This window comes from Phyllopteryx taeniolatus, chromosome 9 (genome assembly GCF_024500385.1).
Source record: "Phyllopteryx taeniolatus isolate TA_2022b chromosome 9, UOR_Ptae_1.2, whole genome shotgun sequence".
In the NCBI taxonomy this organism is placed as follows: domain Eukaryota; kingdom Metazoa; phylum Chordata; class Actinopteri; order Syngnathiformes; family Syngnathidae; genus Phyllopteryx; species Phyllopteryx taeniolatus.
The window spans coordinates 28926081-28949708 of record NC_084510.1 but is presented as its reverse complement, the minus strand read 5'-3'; the positions used below and the strand labels follow the sequence as shown (position 1 = coordinate 28949708).

The 23628-nt window shown below is 41.6% G+C and overlaps 2 long non-coding RNA genes across 2 annotated transcripts in view; one reads left to right on the top strand and one right to left on the bottom strand.

Annotated features, from left to right (window-relative positions):
* Nucleotides 1-22813, bottom strand: part of LOC133483887 (uncharacterized) — a 92591-nt gene extending 69778 nt beyond the window's left edge. Inside the window, exon 1 of the long non-coding RNA XR_009790228.1 lies at nt 22242-22813. This is a non-coding gene — a long non-coding RNA (uncharacterized LOC133483887). The remainder of the gene's footprint in view (nt 1-22241) is intronic.
* Nucleotides 577-22245, top strand: LOC133483886 (uncharacterized). Its single transcript, XR_009790227.1, has 5 exons — nt 577-880; nt 997-1131; nt 1266-1349; nt 14744-14916; nt 21778-22245. It is a non-coding gene; the product is annotated as an uncharacterized LOC133483886 (long non-coding RNA).
* Nucleotides 22814-23628: the final 815 nt, after the last annotated feature.

The following is a 23628-nucleotide window of genomic DNA, read 5'->3' as shown; positions in this document are numbered from 1 at the left end:
ATGAGTGGATTTTCTTTGTGATGTTTTTTCTATTCTTTGGTAACAGCAAAAAGTGGCCACTAGATGTCAACATTTACCATGAGTTCAGACAATCAAAGCGGTCGCAAAATGCACCTGTCTTGCGTAACGCTAAGCATTTTGTTTTAAAATTCATTCGTTTATGTGCTGCCCACATGTCACCATGTACTATAATAAATTGAATTTTATTTCATAAACTACTATTTGATTGGAACTTCTAATAATATTAGTTTTTTCAAAAATCTACACATGATCACATTTTTTACAGCTATTGTATAATACTAATATATATATTGAAAATGTGTTTATTGTATTAGTTTAGCAAATCTTGCACTCCCTCAGCGGTAACTGAGTCCCCCCAGATGGTCCAGGGACTTCAGTCTGAAGGTTTACACGGGAGTGGATTTTGACTCCCTCTTTCTCCCACTCCCAGAGAGATTGATCCCACCCCTTCCCAAACCTGAGGCAAAGTTTTACAGATCCCTGTCATAACCCTCCCACGTCCCTTTTTACACCCGCTCATCCCTGCTCCATTTTTATGAATATTTTTGGGCAGGAGAGGGAGCGAAAGTCACTGGGAGCATGCGGGAGCGAGAACTATCACAACAAAGTGACCGGGAGCGGACTCCCATCATGGTTTCTGCTCCCGCGCACTCCCGGTGACTTTATTGTGATAGTTCCCGCTCCCGCCCGCTGCCAGTGACTTTCGCTCCCGTTCCTTCCCAATTCCGTGATCAATAGCAAAATTCACTCCCACTCCCGGGACCTACGGGATCCGGTGGGAATCCCGCAAAAAATGTCAGCATGGAGTCCCCAGACACGTGGAAAATGATGCCCGTGAGCAAAAAAAAAAAAGACAGCTGTGAGTATACACTTGACCGGGACTCGAATTGATGCTCACTGAGCCATGACCCCGACTGAGTGTTCGTGTCCACGTGCACCAATGATGCGCTGATGTGTTTGTTTTTTTTTTCGAAGAAGTGCGAACCTCCAGAAAAAGTGGCAGCAGGAGGCCGACAAGCGACAAAGACCTAAGAGCGCAGGGGACGGCTCGTGGGGGACATCATTCTGCGCGACTCCGACACTTAACAGCATCTACTGCTTCATGAGAAAGTAAGAATATATCAATCAGCCTTTTATCGGCCAATTATGATCCATTTTGAAAAGGGATAAAAGATGAGTCGGTTCAGGCCCTAGTATAAACGACATCAACATTGCACATTTGCTTCACGAGATGTGTGCCGCAGGAAGTGCCTCGGGCCATCCGACCCAGAAGGCCTTTGGGCAGAAGGAAGGCGGGAGTGGAGCACAAGCGGAGGACAACCTCAATGGTGAGATTCGTGTGCTCTAAAAGTCACGTTGATCCTGCCATGACCCTCTCACCTCGCATGTGCGTGATTTTTTCTTTTTTTTTTTTTTTTTTTACATACTCAACTCAAAACGTTTTTCCGCATCGACTGTCCTTCCACCTGCATAGCTGCCTTAATGGTATAGTAACTCCAGCTTCCTGTCTTTCTGCATTTTTGGCACTCCACAGAACCTCTTGACTATGCATCACTTGTTTAAAAAAAAAAAAAATAATAATAATAATAAAATAAATCTTGGCAGCTCATGGCATATATTTTTTCAACCAAAAAAAAGTGCTTAAGAGAAAGAAAAAACTTCAAGAAGTGGTCCGATAGCATGAGTCGTAACATTCTAATTGGCTTCTCAGGTTCTCTTTGTGTTCCTGTTGTGCAATGGCACAAATTGGGCACAACGAATCCAAGCATTGAGTAGTATTAAAGGGGGAAATATTGTGAGAAGTTGGATAAGCGGCCTCACAGTTCTGTGTTTTGAGCTTCGAATCTCGGCCCCGGCCTTCCCGTGTGGAGTTTGCATTTTCTTCTGCTTGCGCGGCTTTTCTCAGGGATATTACGGAAAATTGAATTTTTTAATAACTTGTATATAAATTGCTGGGGTTTTTTTTGGAATTGCCTCCCCACCCACCAAGTGTGAAATTACACAGCCAAGTCAAGAGAACAACATAAATAATAAAACAAATGTGCATACCCTGCTAAAATTGGGGATGCAGTTGTGTTCTGAATTAATCAATTACATTTAAACTCATGTTAAATGGGAGTCGGCACACACCTGCCTCTGATTAACCCCATTTAAAGGTCAGATGTTCTAGTAGGCTTTCCTGCTTTCTTCCTTTAATTAGGCATCTGGAAACGGTTTTAAATTGTAATTGTAATGGAGAATTACTGCATCGCGTTTACGTGCATCTCCAACCTTTGCATCATAATTGTTGTAAATGGAAGGTGTGTTTTTAGTCATTTAACTGAATAAAATGTTCAAAATGTCATTTCTTCAAAATGTGCCTTTTTGCTCATGTGACTTTGGAGGCCCCCTGGAGATTTCCTTTAAATTGACAAATCAATTCTGTCTTATTTCCTTTTGTCTTACTATTTGTGTCATATTTTCTATTCATGACTGTTCTACAGTCTCATATATAAATTATGAAATGTATGCATTCATACTGTTTTCTTTTCTGGCACAATATGAATGTAAAGCATATGTACAGCTGTTCAATATTTGTGAAAATGTCATTTCTTAAAAAATGAGTCAAAACTTTTGGGATGTGTTCGTACAGTTCTCATCTGACTCTTTTTCATGGATGTAAAGAATATGTACAGCAAAAATGTAAATGAAAGGAATTATATGTCAGGTTACCATTCAGAAACAATAAGTTCTAATATATATATATATATATATATCCCCAAAATCACTGGTGAAGCTATGAAATGCATCACTTTTATGTCAAACAGTCACTGTAAAGTCTAACGCCCCAGATAACATCTCCACTAAAGTGCAGCAGTTATAATTAATACAGAGCAGTGAAAAGGAATGTGCGTAGGTGTTTATTAGTCTGACACTGATCTCAAAGCATGGACTTGTTAAGCAGGACAACGCAGTCACAGCACCCCCCCCCCCCCCCAACCCCGGTTTCGAGAGCGAAACGGAACCATGAGGGTGCGTGATGTCGTGATGCTTTGATGGCAAGCCTGTTTACGTCACGCCATGATGCCCGTGTCGTCTCCGAGCCTCCGCTGGCTCATCAGAGAGCAGCAGATGTCAAGTCGGGCAGAGCGACTGTGTTTCATTAGCGGACTGAAATGAAATGACAACTGTATGTACTTTGTCTCAGTCCTCTCTCGCTTCAGCTTTTTCTCTATGCAAATGTTTTTTTATACATACAGTATGGAGAAAATACAATATGACGTACAAAACCACATCTATTGTGACATGATGCATGGGTTGAAGACCGAGCCCTGCCATGACTTGTGGGGGAATAAAATGCAAGCAACTGCCAGAAATGTTTAAAATCGACTAGATTAGTAATTTAAACCCTAAAAAAAAATAGAACGCTGGACGCTTCCATGTGAGCAAGCTATAGACCCATCTCAAAGCTCCCTTTTGTAGGCCAAGATTGTTGAGAAAGTTATTTTTAATCAACTCAGCAATTTGTTCTACTTAAATGGACTTTTTCACTCAGGTTTCCGAACTCGTTGCAGTACAGAATCTGCTCTTATCAACGTGCTAAATGATATAAGGTTGAATACTGACTCTGGAAAGGTGTTAATTCTGGTCTTGTTGGACCTCAGTGCGGCTTTTGATACGGTAGATTGTAATATACTGCTGAACAGGTTGGAAAAGTGGGTAAGACTAAATGCAACAGTCCTTAAACGGTTACCTGGAGGAAAGGAGTTATTTTGTGTTAAATCTCATCGAATGGCAATGACCTATGGGGTCCCTCAAGGGTCAGTTCTTGGACCCCTCCTGTTCAGCCTGTATATGCTACCCTTGGGTCAAATTCTTCAGAACTTTAATTTTGACTATCATAGCTATGCAGATGACACACAGTCATATCTAGCAGTGTCTCCAGATGACGACAGTTCAATTGAGGTGTTGTGACATTGTCTAAAACAGATAAATAACTGGCTGAGCCAAACCTTTCTTCAATTAAACCACAACAAAACTGAGATGACTGTTTTTGGCAATAAAGAAAAGAGGATTGCTGTTAGTAAATACCTGGAATCGCTCTCTTTAAAAACCAAAGACCAAGTCCAAAACCTCGGTGTTCTCATTGATTCCGACCTCACTTTCAACAGTCATATCAAATCAATTACTAAAACCGCTTTCTACCATCTGAAGAACATATCCAGAGTGAAGGCTTGCATGTGTCAAGTGTGCATGTTTTTAAGTCCAGGTTAAAAACTCTTCTTTTTTTCCCATGCTTTTTAGAGCATTTCTACTTTTAAATGATATTTATTGCACTGTACGCTGTTTTAATTGTATTTTTTATTCTTTTTCTCTTTGTTTTAAATGTTTATAAGCTGTTTTTTTTCTTTGTTTTTAAATGTTTTTAATCATCTAAAGCACATTGCGTTACCTTGTGTATGAAATGCGCTATATAAATAAATTTGCTTTGCTTTGCTAAATATACTGTACCACAAACTGTGCTCTCATAAACAGTTTAATACCATTTTAAACTCATCTTAAAACAAATGAGTTACAGATGATTTCATTTAAAAAATAAAAAATTTAAATTTAAAAAATTTACATCTACATGTAGTGAAGACTGTACGTAATTTCCACTATGATTTCAGGCTAAGCTAAGGTCCTCTCCGACATCCAAAATTTCAACAATATTTCCTTGACACCAATTACTACTTTCCTATTCACCTGGTATTACTTTGTGGCTTCTTAGGGCATGACAGAAAGGGAACAGAAATATGTCAATAGATAAGTTTTGTTTTTTTAGGGAATACAGGAGGATAGAGTCCACAGGGGGGGAAAAAAAAGTTACTTTGGTAATAGCAAACCATGAATAGGTGGGTATTCACTGTATTGATTAAAAATGTTATGCTTTAGACTATACAAAAAAGGTCTGTGACGAATATGATTTGCTTCCGTTCCAGTAAGTAGAAATGTATTGATGTGACCCCAGAAGTCTGCAAACGTCAAAATGAAGAAAAAAAGAAAAGAAAAGAGGAAGAAAAATAGGATAAAGAAAGAGCAATGAAATGAAGCATAATTTGTATTGCGTCTGTTATTTAGCCACAGTCGTAAACCGAAGACCCATTGTACTGCATTATAATTAGTCAAAAAGTTGTATTTTACTTAATTGAATTTATTTACACCACATCTAGGATATTTGTAATTGTTTAGGGTATTTTGATGTTGTTTTGTGGATGTTTGCACACAGGGATAATCTCGCAAATGCACACCAACCATCATTTGACAGGAAAAATAGTCCTGGTTTGTATGTAATATCGTGCAGTGTTTGAATTTCAGCGAGAGTTCTCGTAAGAAGCTGTTGTGGTTCACGTTGCTGCACCACTGCGGCGGTAATGCTGAGCCCCACAAAATGTCTTAATTGCTTGATCTGTGCCCATCTGCTGCAGTCTGTCATTTGTTCCAGCAAGTCTCTGGGAACGCCGACCACAAGAACCCCGCAGGGGGGGGAAGTGTTTGACGTCCCGAACGCTGTTATGAGTACATTTGATGCAGACACAGAGTCAAAGGGGAGCACACAAGCACAAACTGTCGAGAAAAGCTGAATGGTAGGAGTGGTACTACAGTGGAAATGTGTTTTTAGTACGCGCCCAAAATCCTTCCGGACAAACACAAATTAGAACAACATGATGGGGAAATGGTGGCTTTAACAATAAGAGCCTTTATTTTTTTTCATTAAAGCTTTCATTCATTTCCCCAAGCCACTTTTCAGGAAGCAAATCAGCATTTTTTTTTTTTAATTATTGTTGTTCATAACGACCACATAATGAAGCTTTTACATGACATCTAAAATTAAATAATTGTTTCTCACCATTGCTCTGATGCTTCCCAAGGGGAAAAGATGATGAAATGGATCATATCACTTTGGTTTGTTTTATGCATAATTTTGTTCTGCAGCGGGTAAAATCGACCCTTATAAGTTTCCAAATGTCAGGGTTGAGGGTGTTTTTACAGATGATTTTAGTGGCAAAAGGTAAACCCAAACGCAGAGAAGCAGACAGGAGTGCAGAATATACTAAAAAAAAAAAAAAAAAAAAAAAATTTAAATTTAATTTCAAAAGACAAAAAGGAAAACAAGGCCCGTGGAAAAATCTCAACACTAAATTAACAAAGTCCAAAATAGATTTAAAGATTTAAAGTAACAAAGAATCACAACTACAAACTACAGAGACATTTTACATGAAAGCAACCACAACAATGAAGCAATACAGACTGAAAAAAAGCAGGGAACGAAATACGGACAAAGTGCCGAGACAACGAGGCACACCTGGACAAGATGCGATGGGAGATGATTGGCTGACACAAGGAACAGGGCTGACGAGAACAGGTGGAAATGAAAACCTAATGAGCAGACAAGACATGGACATGGCGCAGTGGAAAACAAAACGTGACACAAAGCTAAATCGGATCAAAACAAGGCCAAGAAGGACAACACAATGCTTCTTGAAACATATTTTAAAAATGGATGGATGGAACTTCTTTTGGCGTTTGCATCCAATTTGTAGTTTTTTTAATGATTTACATGGTATATTAAATATATTGACCTGTCAATGACACAGAGGCTAAAAGGAGGCAAAATATGAAATTTTCCCCCCCCAAAAAAAATCCATGTCTTTCAAATATTATACACAAATTTTTTTTTTATATTTTCAGGAAAAAATGGAAGTGATTGTTGTATTTGATTAAATGTGCAAAAGGCTATATAAACAATCAATAATAATAATGATTTAATTGTTCAATACATTTTTCTGCTTTTTTTTATTTACAAAGCGGGTTCAGTCATGTTTTGAGCACACAGGCTTACACACATAATTACAACAAATATTTTAACACCGGGTACCGGCTGACCAAGCGCAATGCAGCTTTGGTGGTCGCTGAAGCATAAACCCGGGCATGGGAGGAGTTCGGTGAGGCCGTGGAGAAAGACTTCCGGACGGCTTCGAGGAAATTCTGGACCACCATACGGCGTCTCAGGAGGGGGAAGCAGTGCACCATCAACAAACACTGTGTATAGTGGGGCTGGGGGACTGCTGACCTCGACTCGGGACGTTGTGAGTCGGTGGGGAGAATACTTCGAAGACCTCCTCAATTCCACCGACACGCCTTCACATGAGGAAGCAGAGTCTGGGGTCTCTGAGGCGGGCTCGGGTTGAGGTCACCGAGGTGGTTAAAAAGCTCCTCAGTGGCAAGGCCCCGGGGGTGGATGAGATTCGCCCGGAGTTCCTCAAGGCTCTGGATGTTGTGGAGCTGTCCTTGTTGACACGCCTCAGCAACATCACGTGGACATCGGGGACAGTGCCTCTGGATTGGCAGACTAGTGTGGTGGTCCCTCTTTTTAACAAGGGGACCGGAGTGTGTGTTCCAACTACAGGGGGATCACACTCCTCAGCCTCCCTGGTAAGGTCTATTCAGGGGTGCTGGAGAGGAGGGTCCGTCGGGAAGTTGAAACTCAGATTTAGAAGGAGCAGTGTGGTTTTCGTCCTGGCTGTGGAACAGTGGACCAGCTCTACACCCTCGGCAGGGTCCTCGAGGGTGCATGGGAGTTCGCCCAAACAGTCTACATGAGTTTTGTGGACTTGGAGAAGGGATTCGACCGTGTGCCTTGGGGAGTCCTGTGGGGGGTGCTTCGGGAGTATGGGGTACCGAACCCCCTGATACAGGCTGTTTGGTCCTTGTACGATCGGTGTCAGAGTTTGAGCCCTTTGTCACCGATTCTGTTCATAACTTTTATGGACAGAATTTCAAAGCGCAGCCGAGGCATAGAGAGGGTCTGGTTTGGTGGCCTCTGTATTGCATCACTGCATTTTGTAAATGATGTCGTTCTGTTGGCTTCATCAAGCCGTGATCTCCAACTCTCACTGGAGCAGCCGAGTGTGAAGCGGCTCGGATGAGAATCAGCACCTCCAAATCTGAGACTATGGTCCTCAGTCGGAAAAGGGTGGCGTGCCCCCTCCGGGTCGGGGATAATATCCTGCCCCAAATGGTTAAAGTATATTGGGGTCTTGTTCACGAGTGAGGGAAGAATGGAACGGGAGATCGACAGGGGGATCGGTCCAGTGTCTGCAGTGATGCGGACTACATATCAATCCGTTGTGGTAAAGAAGGAGCTCAGCCGAAAAGCGAAGCTCTCAATTTACCGGTCGATCTACATTCCTACCCTCACCTATGGTCATGAGCTGTGGGTCGTGACCGAAAGAACAAGATCCCGGATACAAGCGACCAAAATGAGTTTCCTCAGCAGGGTGTCCGGGCTCTCCCTTAAAGTTAGGGTGAGAAGCTCGGGCAACCGGGAGGAGCTCAGAGTAGAGCCGCTGCTCCTCCACATCGAGAGGAGCCAGATGAGGTGGCTGGGCCATCTGATTAGGATGCCTCCCGGACGCCTCCCTGGTGAGGTGTTCCGGGCATGTCCCTCTGGGAGAAGACCCCGGGGACGACCCAGGACACGCTGGAGAGACTAAGTCTCTCAGCTGACCTGGGAATGCTTCGGGATCCCCTCAGAAGAGCTGGATGAAGTGGCTGGGGAGAGAGAAGTCTGGGCGTCCCTGCTAAAGCCACTGCCCCCACGACCCGACCTCGGATAAGCGGTAGAAAATGGATGGATGGCTGGATGGATATTTTAACACCAGTACCTTCGTGACAAAGTGTGAAATACTATCGACTACTATTGTTCCTGCCTTCTCTGTTGTTTTCGCACCATCCTGCAGAGACCATAAATGTGTTTGGGATCAAACGCCAGAAGTCATAGCTGTCAGATTACTTTATAATTAACTTCACGTTGCACAAATCTTTTTACAACTTTTCTTCTGAGGGTTGTTAAGGTCAGTTGCAGTTTGGAATTTCTTCTGAAAGATCAGGCCCTTCACATAGAAACCAAAAGGATGCTCAAGAGAAATAACATTTCATGACAGTGTTGGATTGAGTGAATCATCCAACAAAGGTTTCAACTGGGGCCATTGCTCAGGATTGACTCCACACCAGTCCTCTGATATAATGTATTATTCACTGTACTCGCAAGACAAGCGTTAATCCACGATGGTCTCTCCAAACACAATTTGTTTCGTCATTACGCAGCTCAGACAGCAGGTGACGGGGTTAAACCTATGACTCCGGCATTGGCTCCAACCCTCACCTCCGCTGCCAGCCCCGCCCTTCACGCCCGAGGCCGGAGAGAGACAGACAGAGAGATCGAGCGTGGCGGGGGGAACGACTCATGCCGTGCCAGAGATTCACACCGGCAATTTGAGCTGTCAGCCGGCTCGTGAATCACCTGGCTAGGGCGTCATTACTCAGGAAGATTTATTGGAGACACATAAGCCACATTTTCTTACTAAAGCAGCAAGTGGAGGAGAGCCCCGAGGCCTGAACAGATAGACGCGGAATATGTGAGAGAAGTTATAGTTCGGAGTGGTGGTGAAGGAAAGGGGGGCGGAGGTGGGGTGGGGGTGATTGGCTTAATGTCAGGATACCTTAACAGTATCTATCCAACCCAAGCAATAATGTGGCAATTTAAACAATGCTGATGTTGAAGTTTTCTGAGGAACCGATCTTGTCCCTAACCCTCAATCAAACTCTAGTTTTTTGTTACAGATACTACAATAACTAACTCTCACCGTCTTGGACAAATGGTAACGATGGATCTGTCACATATGTTCTGTCTTTTGCCCGCAGCAGCCAAAGCATCTGTTGTTGGATGCCTCTCAAAGGCAATAGTGATCTTGCTTTGGCATATAGAAATGACTTCATTAGTTACGAATTACAGACCAAAAACTTTGAAAGAAATGTAATCATCTTTGGAACTCCCTCGGTGATACTCACTTAATGAGGTGGCCTCAGAACTTGTCTTATAGCATACCGGTTGCCAGGTTTGTGGCACGCACGGCAAGTTCAAGTCAAAAGACAGTCTTTCCTAAATTTAAACCAAGCAAGCCGCAAGTCCTAAGATTGGTGACTCAAGTCTGACTCGAGTCAAGTGTTGTGACTCCAAATCAGGTACTGTGTTTTGCTGACAATTTACAAAATTAGCGCTCTATAATTTTTACTATTATTAGCGGGGGCGGTCTTAGTTGTAGTATCACCCACCCTAACCTCAAACCTGTACCCAGTAACCGGTAATCTGTAACCCTACACCTAATTGCAATCTAACCCCCCAACTCTAACCAATAACCCAAATCCTTAACAGTGATCCTAATCCTAACCACTAATGCTAACCCCAGGAGATGGAAAGTGCATTTCCCTTTCCTCATTACTTTGGCGAGGGGACCATTTTTCTCACCAAGTGTAGAGCATTGATTTTCCTTTTTTATCAAAAGAGTACAGTGATGTCTGCCTCAGAATAATAAATGTAGTCTTCCAACCTTTCAACTACAGTCACTCTGGCTTAATATTGTTGCTATGGTACTGGCACTTTTCAATAAAAAGTGAGATAAAATCACAGGATGAAGTGAAAAAGCAAGCAATTGTGTTGATTTTGGCAGCATACATGACTGAGGCGATTGCACGCAGACTCAAGATTGTAAACTTACAACTCATCCGCACAAGCAGCTTCTCCGACATTCACTTCTTACCACTCAAATGTCCAACTGAGTGTGTGTTGCAGGTTCCCGTCAGCCACCTGACAGCTGCAGTCAAACGTTCTGCTGCTGCAGTCTCACAACTCTAATTAACTTCTTGTTTGGAAAATCCAACCTGTTAATATTAATTAGCACCAACAACTGCTCTGGGTCGAGCAATAAACACACACACACGCACACACACACACACACACATACTTATTTGCATATCGTGTATATGCCAAAACTAAATAAGTGCCACGTATAACATCCAGTTGGTTGATTTTCACTAGTATGTTCTTTCAGAATGGTGGCTCTGAATACATGCGTTGGCCAGTTTATTAGGTCCAGTAACATTGAGCTTTGGCAACTACTATGCTTTTTACACTCCAAGCATAACTGTAGAGCCGATATATGGATTGGTATGAAACCACTGTGAAGCATCCTGTGTTGTCATGGTAACTTAAAAGAGAACAGGAGTTGGAAATATTTATTCGGCCTGTCATCTAACACTCGCTGAAATATCATGAGATATTAGGTTATTTGCAACTAAAGGAGCAAACCCACATACAAGTGCGAAATAATTGACGATAGAAACGCAAATGCAACTATATCCAGGCTGCTCAGTGTAATATGTCCAAATATATTGACCATTTATCCATTAATAATCAATAATAGCAGAGTCCCCTTTGAACATAATCTGTGTCCTAGAACAGATCATGTTTAACCTTTAAAAGTCACCTGTTTTGCCTGTATAGTTGGTAATGTAAAGATGTGTGTATATATATATATAAAAGAATGTATATAATTTGGTCATTCTGATATTATGACAGGAAGGTGTCGTACGACTTTAAAAGTGTCACATTAACACTGCGTGTTAATGAGAGTAAATAGTGATTGTGTCATTTGAATTTACTTTGGAAGAATGAGACTGATACTCTATGTGCAGTCATACACACAGCGTCCAAAGGCCTTTGGACAATGTACATAGCAACGTGACATGTAATAATGATAGGCAACGACAGGCCTGTCTGGAAACGTTGCCCTCTAATTATCCTGTGGGATGCTAATTTGAATTAGATGCGTGTTATGCCCTTGAGACCAAAAGCCATCAAGTTACACTTGAGAAGACTAGTTGGCTAGAGAACTTGAAAATTCGAAGAGGACTAAGTGACGTAGTGAGTAAAATACATTACCAAAGTTGTATGAATGAAATAAATTGAGAGAATGCTCGCTTATCCCTATGGTTGTCATTGCAGTTTAACATATTTAGGACTCCAATTGTACCTTAACAGTTGTCAACAAAGTTTCTTCATCAGTGTTCCACAGCAAAGTACGTTGATCAACTTGACTTGGGTGCGTAAAAACATTAACATAGCTAGAGCAATTTCATACATATGATTTGAAAGAATTACAGTATGTCCGTATTAAATGAGAGAGGACCAAAGATAGAGTCCTGAGGCACACCTAACCAAATGTTGTTCTCCAAAAATCACATCAAAAGTGTAAGGGTAGTGACACCATTTATTCACCAGTTCCTTTCAGATAAAACTCATTGAATATGTGAAGTGTGCTTTCACACAGCTGTTGCGGCCTCGCATGTTTAGATGCGTGGCGAGAAGACTCCCATTGAGAGGGGCATGGGCAGTGAGCTGAGTATAAATTTCCCACTCTGACCACGTTGTGACTTTTTGTTCTGACTCTGTTCTGCCTCTAATACTACGTCCTAAATTGGCAAATTTGTGGGTCGAGTTCAAATTCCAGATCATGGATTGGTACCTTACACACGGAACAGCAAGCCAGGAAACAGTCTGCTTAGATGACCTAGATGGTGAAAAGGCCTTGTGACTCACAGCAACACTAGTGCTCATTCAGTAGCTCTTTGCTCATTCACATTTTCATTTAATTTGTCCTCTACCGGAAGTCTGTTGATGTTCATCATATCTTCAAGAGTGATGACAAAACTCTGGCATGTCCTATGAAAAAGCCGTCGTCTTTGACATTTTTCCCCGCTCCATATCATGCAGCGCTGAGCGAGAAGGAGAAATGAATCACAGCAGATTCAACTCGGAGTGACATTTCAAAGATGGCCCGTAGTGATCTGCCGGCAGAATAATCAGCGTCAACACTGAGAAAATCACTCAACAAGCGAGTCCGTCGCTAATCGTGTCACTGCGCTGATATGTCATTTAAAAAAAAACATTTTTTTAAAAGAGCTTTGAGACAAAACATCGTCCTCAGACCTTGGTATTTATTTTTATATAGAGACCCAAACATCATCTATGAACAAACATAGTGAACAATACAGTACTGGAAAAACATTTGTATTTACCAATGAACCACTCAACTAGTTCCATTGGATATTGACTAGTTTTCAAAAAAGCAACAAGCTACAAATCTAGTGACTTTTTTGTGGTGTTATAAGAAACGTCTGGAGACTCAGACTGCCAGTTGACGAGCAGAAGTTGATTCCTTTACGTCCGGACTGCAAATGAATGGTGCCTGCTCAAAGCCACCGCAGGCTAATTATGACATCGCAATTGGCAAAATTCTGAACGGCTCGCTCACAGACGTATTTTAGAAATTGAAGGATGAAACATTCACACGGTTGTTTCATTTCATACTTATATTAATCATAATAGCTCTGACAAAACAGAAAATTGTTCATAAAACTAAATAAGACAATCACAAGCAAAATAAGCGGTGAGCACTTTTCACCTGTTCCAAGCAGATGCGTGATTTGCATGCGCGGCCTGGACGTTGACGACTGTTATTCGCAGGCTTTCTGTCAAGGCTCTGCGAGATTTACAACAGTTCGCTCGTAAACAAACGAACAACGAAATAATCGCCGCATTCTCACCTGTGCCGCCGAGCTGCCCGATGACAGCAGCTCAGCGGCTGGTTACTCGTTACTGCCTCGGAGGCAAAGCAATGACCTTGTCAAGGCAAAAGAAAGGTGCTACGTGCGTGATTTGTGGCGGGGGGCCCTTTGTTCACAGGGATTGTTTCACAACTCGACTCCACCAGAGATGGCAGGTTGCCCGCAGAAGGTGTGGGGGGAAAAAATACGATTGAAAGAAAGCTTTTCGTGGGATTTTTGCAAATGTTGTGCACTGTAACAAACTGTAGAAAAGTATAATTGAATGTTATGGAAAAACGATCCGTTATACCCCCAAAAACATTGTAAACCTTGCATTATAGGCATGTTGTTGATGATGTACTATACGTTTAAAGCAGGTACTGAGTAGTTTTACTGAGTGTGTTTTTTTACAAACCCTATATTACAGCGGCTAACTACTGTAATTGTGTAATGTAATTAAGGGTGATTAAATATTACTTAAAACATTGCCTGCACAATTGCTGCAGTTTTTATGACGGTGACAGTCTAGGAAGTCAACCATTATACATAACGTTTGGATGACCCATTGTGCTCCATTTTTCACGTAATCGGGCTTTTTTTTTTTTCTTTTTGTACAATTTCCTACTAAATTCTTGCAAAAATATGTTGTATTGTGAACATTTATCACTAAAACAAATGGCGAATGTTGGACATATCCTCGCAGAGAAGTTCAAATTGAGGTCACCTGACAGCCAAATACAGTATGTTTAACTTTTTGACAGTACTACATGCACTTAAAACATTTGATTATACAGTATATGTATCACAAATTAACAAAAAGATATGTAATAAAAGGAAAAAAGGAAAGTAGTAATTGGTATTTTTATGCGTTGAGAATGGGTGACAACATACATGCAATCATCCTTGCATTTCTGGTGCAAAAATATATATTATATATATATATATTATTTAATTGAATAATCTCGTCATTATGGCCTTGGGAAGACTCTCAACGGCCCCTGATTGGAAAAAAAGCTTCCTTTTGCTTTGGAAAGCAATCTAGTCGGGACTTGTTGCAATGTGTTGCTCTCGGAGTCTCTGTACTTAAGAAACGAAGAATGCGACCCCGCGCTGCTCAACGCCAGCCTGCTCAATGGCTGCGAGGGAATCCGTCACTGTAGACGGCAGCGGCGGTGGCGGCAGCAGGCCCCCCCTGAGGGCCTGGATCATTTTCATCATCCTAACCGCCCTGCTCTGTTTTCTCCGGCGTTTTCAGCAGCCCCACCGGCGGCTGGTTTTCACTGGGAATTGTCCGGCCGAGCCTTCGACTGTCCTGCCAGCAGCTGCGACTCTCAGCTCTCTCCGACCTGCCGCCGTCGTAATTCAACTGGATGCAGCGCAATCATAACCACACAACACACGTGATCACCTCGGGTTCACGAAGGGAAGGTAAAAAACTCACTTCACCTGAACGTCTCGGCACAGATGCTTTTGATTGATGGCACTACTGCTCTGACACACATCAATGAACTTTTTTTTTTGTTTGTTTTAATTTACTTCACTATGTCTCAACCTGTGTTATGTTATTGTATGAGGTGTTATTTGTAAAGGGGCTCACACTGAAAATAACAGCAACAATTGTCACATTTAGCGTGTTTGTTTATGTTGTTTATATAATGTTTAAAGAACGGGTATGAAATTTTGTGAGTCACCTTTTTTGCAAAATTGCAACAATAATTCAACTATCTAAAATCTATCTAAATATGAAATGTTACACCTAAATGTTACATTTTAGTCTCAAATGCTAAATATATTTAAAAATAAATGTAAATGTTCAATACAAATGTCATATCTAAATCTAAAAAAAAAAAAAATAGTTTTACATCCCTGCTCTGAATTTATCCTTAGATGTCAATGTGGGTGTAAATGTGTGTGGAAAAGAAAGTTAGTGAATATATCCTATAGATCACTCACCGGACACTTCATTAGGTACACCTGCGCACGTCTACTGAGAACAAGAGCTACTCCAAACATTCTTCAACAGGTACACAGGATTGCTGATTTTATCATTTTTATATTGACAATAAAATGTGTTCCAATTTTTGGGGCATGTGTTTGTTTTTGCATGTGATTTTACAATATCAATAGTTGTGATATCAAATTTTCATAATGTTTCATCTCTACTTGGAAATCAACCAGTATTCAACTGCAGACTATTTTTTCACCTAATTTGACTTAGTACGTGTTGTACACATTTCTGCTAAATTCTGGCAAGAATGTTTTATTGATGACATAACAAACTGACAATTTAGTTTTTTTTTTTTTTTTTTAAACAAACTGCAAACATTACTGATGCCTGTCCCGAAGCTTCCAACCAACCCAGACGCCACATGAACCCGTGACCTAAATATATAAAGTATACAAATATGAGTCTTGCAGCACATTCACCAATTTAGAGTTCATCTACTGACAAATCATGGTCATCATGTGGTGGAGCCGCATGTATTTGATCTCCGGCGTTCCTCCACCTGCTGCTGCTGCTGCGCCTGCTTGGCCTCAGGCGCGCTGCCACTCACTCGGAAAGATAAGACGACTCCAACTGATGGGACCCACACACAAGTCTGCCTTATAGTAACTGTCCTGTAGTGAACAGTCAACTTGTCAAAATGTTTCCATGTAGCAGTCACGCAATGGCCTCAGTGGAAATATGAAGAGTTCAGAGGCAAAAAGCCGACAAGCGCCATTTTGACGGAAAGAGAGCCACGTCGACTCGCCGACTGCCAATCACGGCATTGTTCGACATAACTTTGATTATTATAAGATTTCACCAAACTCATCGGTGCAGTGACGTGTCGGTCGCAAATGCTCCCGCTGCGAACGCTCTCGTCGTTCACTTCACTTTTTTGAAGTCAACGATGTGCTAGTGATCGGGTCCGAGATTGTAGTTCTAGTACACTCACGTGGGATTCTTTTTATTCACAAAGCATGTTAATTACCATTTAGTGATGTGAAAATTCTCAAGTTGACTGTTTTTGAAATAAATTATTTTCTTGGAATGACATCAAGGACCTTTTTGAAAGACTTTTTCAACAAAAGTTTTTTTTTTTCCAAATTGGCCTCTTAAATTTTTATGAACTTAAAATACCCCAAATGAAGATCATTAGCTTTAACCAGTAACAAAAAAAACTCTTTTTTTTTTTTTTTTAAACCTCTTCATATATTACATTTTGCGTTCGTTAATAATGCTAACTCTACATTTACACATATAAGGCCTAACATTACATATATACTCTGCATGCAACACATCATTTCATCTTAATTTATATTTGAAGTACTTTTGTTTCTCACTCTTTCTTTGTTAATCCTTGACTCTCCTGCCTGGGGGCCCTCTCGTGTGTGATGCCTATCACAGTGTTGATGGTAAACAACAGCTGAAAAGGGGCTTTATCTGGCTACGGTGCATTTCTTAGCTGATTGGAAGAGGGGTGGGGGGAGACCAAGCACAAAAGCCCCCCCCCCGCCCCAAAACTGGCTTTTAATTTAAAATGATGACTTCATAAAATAATAATAATATGACGTGTGAGTGCATAGTTTAGTCTATGTTGTACTTTAAAACTTCTGATTGTATCTTGAAGTTTGACTGCAATGCTTGCCAAATGACGAGGACTTGCCATGAAGATGACGATGAAGATGAAGATAAAGCGACTGCAGGCAGCTGCACTACTGTGCATATCCAACTAATATTTTCCTTATTTTGGAATTATTTTTTTAATTCATTTTTATTTTTCAATTTAATTCAATTGGATTCATTTTTTTTTATCACTCTTACAGAATGCATGAAATGCCCAATTGTTATTTGATTTTATTAATTGCATTTCTGGACAAATACACCTCATTTTATTGTAATTCAATTTTAAGTTGAATTCTGAAATTGAATTCAAATGATTCCATAATTCCTATTCCTAATAGCAAAAAAAAAATCCATGAATAAATGACGCTCGTTATAATTGCCATGAAAAAACAAAAAATCTTTTCTCCCTTGAAAAAGTGTGAATAAAATAGGGGTCGGGAAAAAATATCGTAAATCTCCGCGAATAACGAGGGATAGGTTCGAAAAGGTGACTCTGTGAATCCCGAAACGCAAATATGCGGGGATCCACAACACCCTCGGCTGTCCTTTGAAGCCATGAATCATGCTCCATATAGTTACATACAGTATGCGCTCCGTTGTTCCAATTTGTAATATACGAGCTAGAAAGATTGCAGCGGGGCTTTGTTTTCTCGCAACTGAAGCGCACGACAAAACGTGTAGAGCTGGAGGCTGATGCGGTCCGGCTCCGAAGCAGCATGTGCGATTGCCTCCGAGCACCATGACAGAGAAAGTCGGTGAGAAGAAGAGTCATTAAGTTACCACTTGTAGTTGCTGAAAGCTCGTTCCTTTAGGCGTGCATGGGTTGCCCATTTTAATAGTTGTCACAGAGCCCACTGGGCCAAAGGTAAAATGTCTCCCAATAGGTAGACTTCAGTGCACAAATTGGGCTTTGCAAGGTGAATTCGTCATTTGTTGGAATTTTAGACGTGCCAGGTTGTTTTTGGAATGCTATTGTTTTTAAACCAGCATGGAATCCCAACGCCTGTTTCTCTTTTAACACGCACGCACGGGCGCGCACGCACACACACACACACACACACACACAGGTAAGCTGCAATATCAGTGTGCACGTCCTGGGTCATTAAAAGAGATGCTGATCTTTGTGACCTCGCCACGCCCGTCACTTAAGCCGGCTTGTCGTCTGCATATTGGAGCCGGGCGTGCATGACAAAAGAGAGGTTCACAAAAACTGCGTGTTGTCGGGGTACCTGCAGAAACCTTTTGACCTCCTCCCCTGACCCCCTTTTAACCCCGAGAAGGCCTGGAATTCCACGCCTGCTTTAGGTTGTGGTTGCTTTCTCATGTGTGCGCTATAGCATTCTTATTACAGAATTTGATCAAATATTTCAAAAAGTAAACATTTTGTATATGTTTTTGTCTTTGTGTATAGTTTTTATTGGTTAAACAAGCTATTATGTATAATATGTAAGCGATCGTTCCAGGAGTATTTCAAGGTCAACATAGATCAAGATATAGATCAACATATATCTATTTTTTGTCATTATTTTATCACGAATAAACCTGTTTTTGCTACAATATACTGTATTTTATCTGTATATCCTCCTGTCCATTTTCCATGCCGCTTGGTTTCATTTGAGTTATTGAGTTATCTGTGCATGTGTCTACTTAATTATGTATTTGACAAATACAAATGTATTGTTTTTTAATGTATACATGCTTTGTTTTCTAGTCACACTGTATGTACACAACAGTGTGTTTTCACGGGAAATTGTGTGAGTGACCCAAAACCTTTGAACAGTACTATACATTTAATACATTGTTATTTCCTAATACTTATCCAAAGAATGAATATAATATGTATTTACGTCTGCTGCATAAGTTATGCTCTATATTTTGAACTTTGATGAATTTGACAGCTGAATTGAACAAGTGCATTTGTGTTATTAGATTTAGAACTATAAATAGCGTTGAAACTTGGAAGTAGTGTATGCGGTGCCACCCATCAACACTTGGGGGCTCTCTTTCTCTCAGAAATTCTTCTTCATTCTGTGTTAAGAGAATGTTGAACAATGGGCTGTATTCAGTTGACTTTTGTTTGTTCCTCCCACTCATGTACATTACTGTATGTGTGTTTGGAGTGTTGTCTTCATTAGACGCCTAAAACGGCTTTTTCTTGAGTGAAGACGTGTGTAGTGTTCAACTCAGTGAAAGAGGGTGAACATGAATATGTCACTCCAGCCTTTGGCGACGCTTGAGACATTTTTCCCCCCCCCCCCGCAAACAAGCCCGAGGCAACTCGGCATCGTGGGCCGGCCGCTCTCGGCCGCGCGGGCTCTGCGTGATAACAATTAGCGCAGCCACAAGCCGAAGCCGAAGCGCTCGGATTGGCGGTTGTGGTCATCAAAGTGAGGCTGTTGACAAGCGAAGTCCTCTTTGATAAATGCCATGTCTGAGTTGGCGTTACCAGACGCAAACGTCAAGGCCCTGCGGGCAGTGCTGCCGTCGCTTTGCGCGTCGTTCGTGTTTTAGCAGTTTTTTTTTTTTTTTTAAGTTGCTTTCGCAGGTTTACAAATAAAATACCTTTACTGCATTTTGTAAGTTTGATTCTGAGTGATAATGCTAACAATTGTAGCATTCATAGTCAGTCTTGTAATGTAATGCAGTAAAGCATGATTAGTGAAAGGTAATGCACTATACACTGTATATTCATTGAAATGGTTAGTAATGTTGTTCATCATGAGATATAAGAATTATTGGGAATTATTATTTATTTATTTATTTTTTGACACGTGGATAATTAAACACACCCCGTGTCGAACCTGACCTCGGGGCATTATTACTGTTCTTGAGAAACCAATGTAACAGAAGAGTTCAGGTATAAGGTATAATATTTACGATCACAAATCCTCGTGCGTGTGTGTGTGTGTGTGTGTGTGTGTGTGTGGGGTGTGGTCAACATCGAGGGAAGGTGTTTGACGGTAAATGTTAAGGAGCGGTGCGCTGACCGGAGGCCGGCATTCCTTCTTGCTTCACGCAGCCGAGCGGCCGACACGAATTCCGCGCCCCCTCCGACCCCTCCGGGCCGCGTGGAGCCGCGTTAGGGCAGGTTACACTCTTATCCGCGCTGTAATTCCCAGTGACAGCGCCGGTGCTCGGGGCCAGACCCGTAACCACTAACGGCGCCTTCACAAACAGGCCTCACGAAAACCGAGGCACCCGCTAACTCGACTGTCTCATACGCTTTTGCCTGCCATTGGGCGGACGGCTTCCTGCTGCTTTGGTTTGATTCTGTAGCTCTCGCGATGCTTGTGGGAGTACAGTGGCGCCCTGCCTCGGATAAAGAAAAGCCACCCGAAAAGCTTCGTAATTGCCGACAGACGCCACAAAATGACCCACGACTTTGGCCTGAGCGCAAAAAGAGAATCGGTGAGTTTTTCAGTGAATAACAGGAGGATAGGTTCCCCCAGACACTCACACGCAGTTTCGCCAATGTCACACACTGACCCATGATGCCCCGCCTCTTAAAGGCACATGCATTATTATACACAGATACTACATCACCAACAATATTTTCCCTATATTTGTTTTACAATTTTCATGTGTTCAAATACTTTTACAATGTGTTTAAAAAGTGTGTTTTAGCGTGTGGCAGTGCTAAAACTAAATGTAAAGTTTAATTCAAGTTTTCTCTTTCTAATCATTGGATTTTCACCAATTGTAGGTGGTTTTTGAACAGATTTCCCGCAAACAACAGGAGTTCACTCATTGTTCAAATTCAATTCACTGGTATATCCACCGTTCAAACTTCCAAAACTAGCAATGATATCACTGGAAAACGTTTCATTTTTCCTCCTTTAGTAAGCATTACTGCCACCTGCAGGACTGGAGTGAAACGTTACGTACAGCATACTTAATGCTTTTGCTTATTCAGCGATGGTGTATGTGATGATTGAACATTAAATATTTTTCAAAGTGGATCTTTAGTGTTTTTTTGTGTGGGTTTTTTAGTGGTTTTTTTTAGAAGCCAATCAGAATGCCCTAGGATACATGGATTCCATGAGAATGGAGTCCAACAGGGGTCAAATGGATCTGAAGCCTCGTACACACATAATCGGGCCAATTTTAAACCAAATTCCCCCTTTTCCGATCAAAGTCAGCAAAGGCCCCATTATCGAATGTCACGAAAGATTAGTCTGAGCGACTATCCTGTAGCCAATTATCGTAAATGTTAAACTTGTTCAGTATTTACGATTGTAAATCCTTATGTGTTCCGTCAACACGGAGTTTGGACGATCCACGGACAGAAATAAAGGAGCAAGTGGTTGTTTTGATTGTATAAATCAGTCATGGAAATAATAATGACCAAGGGAAGAGTTTGCCACCAGAATATGCGTAGTTCCCAGGTAAACAGAGAAGGAAGTTAATAAGAACACACCCACAGATTTTATTTCCTTGTCATGTGAGTGGTCTCTCACATTAAAAAACAAAAAACAGTTAAGATGTTAAAAACCGCTGTGCGTGTACCAGGCTTTACTCTCTCCTGGGGTGCACCGCGGTTGACCCGCGTGCCAACCCGAGGGCGAGTGTTTGACTCTGCATCGCATGACAACACAGCTTTTCCGACCTGATCTGATTAAAGACAGACTGAGTCAGAGCTAGACTGCCTGAATGCTCCTGTTCTCTTTTTTTTCTCACAGAAATAACCAACTGGGCGGTTCAGATCCGCTATCGGGTCCGCTGTCGGGTCAAGTTCACTTAGCGGGGACGAGAGGAACTGGATTCTTACACCCGAGGCGTCGGAGAGGAATTCCTAATGTCAAAAATGAATATGCAAATTCCACCAAATGTCACAACACAGGCGTTAGTCACGCTCTGATCCGAGAGTACCACGACGACGGCCGAAGAGTGCGAGCGCTACCGCGAGCTAGCGCGAGATGCCAGTCTGCCAGCCAAAAGCAAACACATCCCAAACTAGCCGAAACATTCAGTGGAATGCAAACATCAGGAGTCTCCTGCTCATCGTGAAGCCTTCTGGCCTGTTTCCCAGCGGCCTTCCTGATTTACTGCCGCGTACTACAGCAGAACGGCGGTGGGGGGGGGGGGCGCATGACAGCCTAACTGATTGCAAAGCCATTACAGGTACTAACATTGAGGAACACACCTGCAGTGCGTCAGTTTGAAGTTCCTGACGGTTGGAGAGGTCCATCACTGTCACCCTGATGGAGCGTCGTTGAAAATGTGTCAGGACGTCAGATGAGCTGTTTGCTGCCACCACAACACAAAATCCAAGAGACATTACATTTTCACTTTTAAAGGGGAAGATATTAGGGATGGTGTTGTGCGCAAGACCACACTAACCGAGACCAAGACTTGCCCGAGACCAAAACTCACAGAGACCAAGACCAGACCAAGATATTTGGGGGTCGGGACAGAGTCAAGAACAAGACCGAGACTAAGATAAGACCAAGACCATAAATCTCCATTTAAAAAAAAAAACATGACAAGGTTTAACAGATAAAGAACATTCTCTTGAATTTTTCATTTCTTTTTTAAATACATTTGACAGCCAAAAGCACTGTGTGCAACTCTTTCAAAGTGCAACATGCAAAAGTCTTAAATTTTTCAACTGAATTCTTGAAAAAATAAATCCTTTTCTTGGATGCACAGATTTAAAAAAGCGATTTTTCTTTTCTTGTATAACCCGACAAGATTTCTTGTTGGAGTTGACAATGTGGTGACGGTAGTGTGGGGGGGGGGGGGGGGGGGGGGGGGGGGGGGGTGTATGAGGTGCTGCCTCAACAAGTGAAAATGTTTTTAATTATAATTATAAAAGCCACCTATTGGGATAACTGGGAAAAAGGTATGATTCTGACACATTCGTAAAGTATTAATTGAATTATTGAAACTTGTATATAAAATGTGTTACTTTTTGTGCAGTATCTACTATATTTTTAAATAAATACATTTCTGTAGTTGGGTGATTTTTAAAACAAAATCAATGAACGACAGTTCTTTTGGGACATAAATCTTCGTTCAATAATGTTCCCATTTTATCTTGCTACATTAACACTGCATGCAGCTTTTTCTATTTGTCTTACATGAACTTAAAGTAATATTTCATTAACACGATTCAATAACGCAAATTCCGACAAAATCCCAAATTTCCGACGCGGGTCGACATCTGCCAGGAAAACTGTGTCTGTCCCCATTGTGAGGGGGGAGTCGGCATCTTTTGTTACAGTACGTACAAGCCTCACGCGCACACACACGCACACCTACACACACAGTTTAATGAAAACACACACTGGATGGAAGTCATTAGTGTGGAACAGAGCTGAGAATTAAAGTGGGGAGGTGGTGGTGGAGGAGTGTGGGGGATGTTTGAAAAGTTTGCTAAATGCCCTCATAAACACACTCTTGTACACGAATACACAATGATCCCACTTTGTGTTTTCATGTTTTGTTGTTCTTGTTGGTACATGTAAATGAAAGACATCAAAGCATGTGTCCCCCCCCACCCGCTATGGTTCCCTCCTCTCTTTCTCCCA